Source organism: Myotis yumanensis, unplaced genomic scaffold, assembly GCF_028538775.1.
Source record: "Myotis yumanensis isolate MYYU_CA2020_CCGP unplaced genomic scaffold, mMyoYum1.0.hap1 SCAF_2, whole genome shotgun sequence".
NCBI classification, from domain to species: Eukaryota; Metazoa; Chordata; class Mammalia; order Chiroptera; family Vespertilionidae; genus Myotis; species Myotis yumanensis.
Genome location: NW_027223753.1, coordinates 156108696 through 156115431, shown reverse-complemented (window position 1 = coordinate 156115431; position 6736 = coordinate 156108696).

Below are 6736 nucleotides of genomic sequence, written 5' to 3'. Positions count from 1 at the left end.
GCTTGCTGCTGGGGTCCGGTCAGTCAGAACTGAGTGAGATGGGCTGGACATGCCCTGAAGCCCTTCCGCAGTCCCTCCCCAGCTGGCCAACCTCCCATAACCCTCCCTGGCCCCGATTGTGCACTGGTGGGGTCCCTTGGCCTGGCCTGTGCCCTCTCTCAATCTGGGACCCCTCAGGGGATGTCCGAGAGCTGGTTTCGGCCTGATGGTGGAATGACCAGTCACTGTGACGCACACTGACCACCAGGGGGCAGATGCTCAATGCAGGAGTTTCCCCCTGATGGTCAGTGTGCTCCCACAGGGGGAGCATCACTCAGCCCAAAGCCAGGCTCACAGCTGGCGAGCACAGCAGTGGTGGTGGGAGCCTCTCCAGCCTCCGTGGCAATGCTAAGGATGTCCTACTAACAGCTATCCCCCAAGGGCTCCCAGAATGCAAGAGGGCACAGGACTAGCTGAGGGCGCCCTCCTTCCCCCCTGCCAGTGCATGAATTTCATGCATTGGGCCTCAGGTTCTTTAATAATAGTTTTTAAAACTAATAATATGGACAATTCCCAAAGGAGTAAAATTCACCAATTTAAAAAGTGATTGAAAATGGAAATAATTTTCCAACACATTTTGGAGGCTAACCAGAAATGATATCAAATCTGGATGAAGAAATTGGCAAATAGTTTTTTTCTGAGCCATGCAAGAACAATTTCATACTATAAAGCTCTGATTACATGAAAAAAATATTAATAGTAAATGTAGGGAAAAGCATTCAACTTTATTTAACAATTATTCATAATGTAGCATTTAGGCCAATTAAAAATAGAAGGAAACTTTGCCACCTTTGATAAGGTGTCTCTATCAAAAACCTACAGGAAATATGCACAACTAAATACAGAAGTATTCCTTGTGAAGTCAAAAAGATTTAAGGAGACTTAATATTTTTTCTCATTCTCAACATAATATTACAAGTTCTAGTCTTTGTAATAAGACAAGAAATAACACATATGAATGCTAAGGTTTTGAAAGGAAAAAATTTTATTCTTATTATTCAAAGACATTGTGTTTAAGTACATAAACAATTCAAGAAGATCTATTTCAATTTATAAGAATTGAGAGAATTCAACAAGGTTTTTGGAAAGTAATCATTAGGCAAAAATAAATAGCATTCCTATAGATAAATCTCTTAGTTGGGGTTTCCCTGAAAGCAGAACCTAAAACAAGAATTTGGGTAGCGCTAGTTAAATTTTTAATCTTTTATTTTTTTAAATTGATTTTAGAGAGAGGAAGGAAGAGAGAGAGAGAAAAACATCAATCAGTTGCCTTCTGCTTGCCCCACCAACTGGTGATGGAACCCGCAACCTGGGTATGTGTCCTGACTGGAATCAAATCCACCACCTCAAAGTGTACACTGGGACAAGGTTCAACCAACTGAGCCACCCAGCCAGGGCAGCTAATTAATTGCTGATATGAACTCAAGGAGCAGTAATAAGGACAGGAGAGCAAACAAGGGAAGGAACAAAAGCCAATACGTGGGTAAATTATTGAGGTCACTGCTAGAGACAATGGGTGTTTGATTTTACTGAGACATCTGGGAAGCACACAGACTTTCAGAATTGCTGGTTGAAAGGAGAGGATGCTGGGTCATTTACCCATGGCTTCCATTCTCCACTGGGCTTCTGTGGACTCAGCAAAGGCCCTAGGAGCCTTTCATATGGAACTGTCTGCCACAATTGAGTCCTAAATCAGAGGGGATGGAGGGGATGTGACACAAGACCCCAAAGGCATCAGTGACAACCAAGAAAATAATACAGTTTTTAAAAAAGCACTTATATCATCTATCTATCTATCATCTATCTATCTATCTATCTATCTATCTATCTATCTATCTATCTACCTATCATCTATCTAATTTATCTATCTGAAATTAAGCCCAATAAAAGACATGTGCAATCATTGCAGCAAAAAGTTATAACATATTATTAAAGGTCATAAATGTAGAGGTATCATGTTCATAATGGGAAGACTTAATATCTTAAAGGCAATATTTAACTTCAAATTTAATAATAAATTCAAAGTAATTAAAGCAACATTTTTAGTGGAATTTGACAAGATGTATGTATATGGAGGCAAATGTAATGGAAGCAAATAGGAACTAGATTAGTCAAGATAACTGAATGAGAATCAAGGAGGACTTGCCATCTATAAGATTTTAAAACTTATTACAAAGCTGGAGAAACATTTAGAAAAGTCTTTTGATGCCAGGAGAGGGAAAAGCCTATAATTTAAAGGCAAACCTCAGACTGGTAGGTGATATTTGCAACCCACTTAACTGATAAAGGATTAGTGTTTGTATACATAAAGAACAATAAATAAGTAAAAAGACAACCCAACAGTAAGGTGGGTAAAGGATATGAGCCAGAAATTCAGTGAATAGTAATTACAAATAGACAATAAAATGAAAACAAATCATTAGTAACCAGGAAAATTTTACATTTTTATAATTTTACATTTATCAGATTGAGGGGAAAAAAGTCCTAAAATAATAACTATTGGTTAATATATGGTAGAGGGAATGCTCTTGCATTCATGAGTTGCTTTAAGTGAGTATTAAAACATAACTTTGTGGATCATTTTTTCCAGTAGCAAACAAAGCTGAAACTGAATATACTCACTAAAATCTATTGCAGTTTTGTTCATTGCTATATCTCTAGCACCTGTATCAATATCAGGTATATATTAGGTTCTAACTAACTGATTTGTAAAGTACCTTTTAAAATATGTTTTTATTGATTTTTAGGGAGAGGTAGAGAGAGAGAGAGAAACATTGGCTGCCTTCTGCATGTGCCTTACTGGGGATCAAGCCCTCAACCCGGGCATGTGCCTTGTCCAGAATCAAACAGTCAACTGTAGACCTCTCAATGCATGGCGCAAGACTCAATCAACTGAACCACACTGTCCAGGGCAGTAACCTTTCCAAAGTAACTTTTTACTGTGTAATCAATGATCTTCAAAATTAGTGGTTTAAAACAACTTACTACTGATCAGTTTCTGAGCGAGCAACTTGGGCTGAAATAGTTCATCTCTGCTTTCTCATAATGCCATTTCTCATCTCCCAAGTAGTTTTAGGCCTTGACTGGGATATGTGAGGCGTCTCTCCTCAGGCTCTTTATCATCCTTCAGGAGATGAGCCTGGATTTTTTCACATGGTGTCCAGGGTATCCAGAAGCAAGAGACAGCAACTGCAATGTGTACACAGATTTTAAGCTTCTCCTTTCATCACACTTGCTAATATCTATAGAGACTATGAAGGCTATGAAATTTTATTTTACCTCTGAGCTAACAAATTACCCTGCTCTAGTCTTCTGGAACCTGGTAGAAAATACATGTCTCTTGGTCCAGAGGCAAAGGATTTTGTTACTCAGAGCACAGCAAGTAGCATGAGCATGGTACTGGTGTTTTCCTTGCCTCTCGAGTCATGGGAGAATGATATAGAGGAGGATGCTTCAAATGATGCTTCAAATAAAGCTGGGAGTCTAATGCTGAAGCCAATACACAGCCGAGGAACTCTGAGCTTAGCTTATAGAACCTAAATTTTTTTCAAGAAACTGCAAGCAATTATGCCTTAGCCCACAGGAAGACATCATCTTTATGGTGGAGGACGTTAAGCAAATCTGCCCTTTGCTCTGCAGGGAGACACTATCTTTATCTCTTAAGGCCATTTGCTATACAAACATCCTTGAAAAGACAGGCTGGAACAAAAGGCCAATTACTGCCTTGCTTGTTAGATGTGTAGAAATGTGAGAAGCCCATAGAGAATTATCAGCCGGCAAAATCCCATTGGACAAAGAGTCATATGCAAAACTTTAAGGTCAATATGGGAGGAGACATTTACAGGGGCATGGATGGAGGGAGGCATGATTCATTGAAAGTCACTAGTGAAATCTCTATCACATCCTTCTATTCAACAATTCACACATATATACAAGGAGGTATGTACAAGGATGTCCACTATGACACTTTCTTTGGTATAAGTGAAATATTGGATACTATTTAAAAGTTCATCAACTGAGGAATGGATATATAAATTATATATTCATATGAATAAGTGACAATAATGGTGAAAATAATAATAATGGGTAATCTTTATTGAGTGTTAACTATGTGCAAGGCATTGCTATAAATAATTTATATGCATAATGTCAGTTCACAATGAGTTTATGATGTATCAGAGGCAGGCACTTGACCAACATTTGAGATCAAGTGCAGTGGTGGACCTCATATATGCTCTATCCAATGGATGTTTAGAATAAAAAATGGAATAAAAAAATAAATTGTGGGTGGAGATAGCATGAACCCATTTATATGAAATTTAAGACATACAAAATGATACTATTTGTTCATTTTTTTCATTTCATGTCTTCAGTCTTCTCTATTATTTCATATATTTACTGGTATGTGGGATTTCCAAAGAATTTTAAGCTTTGCTTTGCTTCTCCTGCTGAATTCTACCTCCTCTTTCCACTATTAAAAATATATATTATATTTAAAGCTGGGGTCTAATGCTGAAGCCAAGGCAAGAGTATTAAAGGAGAGAGAATGCTTTGCTCAGCCTTCAGGTGGTCCTTTTGTAGAGTTCTTCTGGGCTCCTAAGAAGATTAATGTATCTCTGCTGCTATTCTTAACTTACACTTTTATTTTTTTCTACAAACATAATAAATATCATTTTCACCTTTGTCTTTTGACATTTTCTGTTATTTATATTGCATTCACCAAACTTTTAGATTTTTCCATTTCTCTATGAAAACCACTGCACATTTTTATCATATCTTCTGATATTTTACATTTCCATTTTTTTTGTCAAAGATTTTTATAAAATATCTTGCTTAAACATATGGATGTCCTCAGATTTTTAATGAAATTCAACAAATATTTATTGAGCCACTTGGCTATTCTTGTCATAGGTAGCACGGGAATGAATAAGATATGGTCCCTGTCTTTGAAGAACTCACAGTCTACTGGGAAAGAAAGACCCATAAACATATTAACCAAACCATGATGTGATATGTGCTAAGACAAATGTGTTTATAAACTACTTTGAGCTCACAGATAAGGGAGTGATTAATTCTGCCTTCAAGGCTGAGGGAAAACCGTAGAAATTAAATGACATCGAGTTGAAACTTGATAGATAAGTAGGGGAGTCCACAAGGGAAAAAGTGAGCAGGGCTATTCTGAAAAGCACACACAAATGGTTGAAACATGAAAGTATATGGGGAATATAGAATATTGTTGGTAAAATTGGGGTCACATTAAGAGACAAACTTAGAGGAACAAGCTCAGAAGTTGGGAGTGGGGGGAGACTTGGGTGTCAGTCTAGGAGTTTGACCTTTAGTATGCAAGCAATAGGGACTTTCTAAAAACTGGGGGTAGGGAAGTGTTATGGACAAATTTTTGGTTTAATAAGTGCTGTGTTTTTGTGTTTTTTTTTTGTCCATTGGAACATAGGCTTTGTGAAAGTAATAACTTTGTTTGTTTTAGTATTATACAACCTGTGTCAAGAACATTCCAAGAATATTACTAGTAAGCATCTAGTAATATTTGCTAAATAAATAAGAAGTGGTAGCTAGAAATGGAGGCAAATATTTCAAGTTAGAATTTTATACAATAGTCCAGGGAAATGATATTAAGGGTCTTTATTAATGCACTTTGGTTAATCCCACTCTAATTAGGACAAGTTTTTCCAATTTATTGTCCAAATTGGTTTCCCAATTTATTGTCCAAATTGGGAAACCTTTGAAAATACAAGCTGCTGCATTTGAGAATATTCTGGAGGTGACAGGTGAATACTGAATTATATGGTGGGAGTATCTCAAGCTCTTATACTGTCAGGGTCTCGGCCTTGGGTCAGCACTCAGTGTGGGAGATGGGTAGGGGACACCACCTGGGAACAGGGGAAGGTTGGGAAGGACCAGCCTTGTCCTTGTGAGGATATGTATTTGTTTGGCCTGGGCTGCTTTGTAGTTATTACCTACCCTTGGAGTTCTTAAAGCTTTATGAAATACTAGAGGCCCAGTGCATAAATTCGTGCACATTGAAAGGAAATTAATTAGAAGTAACATTTTAATATTGCTATTCACCCTTTCTCTATAATAGAAGTGTCAACCAAATTCACAATCAACAATGACAGATCAAAACACACATGTGAAATGTTCAAGTGTGAAATGTTTCCACCTGGCTATAAAACAAGTTGTGTTCCTGCTGAAAAAACTGCAAGGAGGCTAGTCACCGCTAGGGAGAGGAAGCTGAGTGTTACTTCATGATGTCATTACCTGGCACCCACATATAAAGAGAGAGCTTTATATGTATTGCACATTCATGAGTCAACTTAGCCTTTTATATATATAGATATAGAATAAACTTGCTTAATTAGACCTGCTTTCTGACTGAGATAAACTTTTTCCAGCCCAGTGAAGCACCCCAACTTTCTCTTTCAGGTAATTGTCAGCAACACAGCAGTAAATATCAACATGAAGCAGATTATTATTGTAGACCACACAGGGAGAACAAAGGGTAAAATACTTAACTGCAGCAGTGTTTGATTATATTCTGTGCTGTGAGAAAACCTGAAGTCATTTTCAAGGCCCACCATTTCTTACTTCTTTTCAGTTGGGTCAAGTTTCTAAGCTTTATAAATCTCTCTTTTCCAGCTAATGAAAAGAAAATAGGATTCCACCTAATCTCCTATCTACC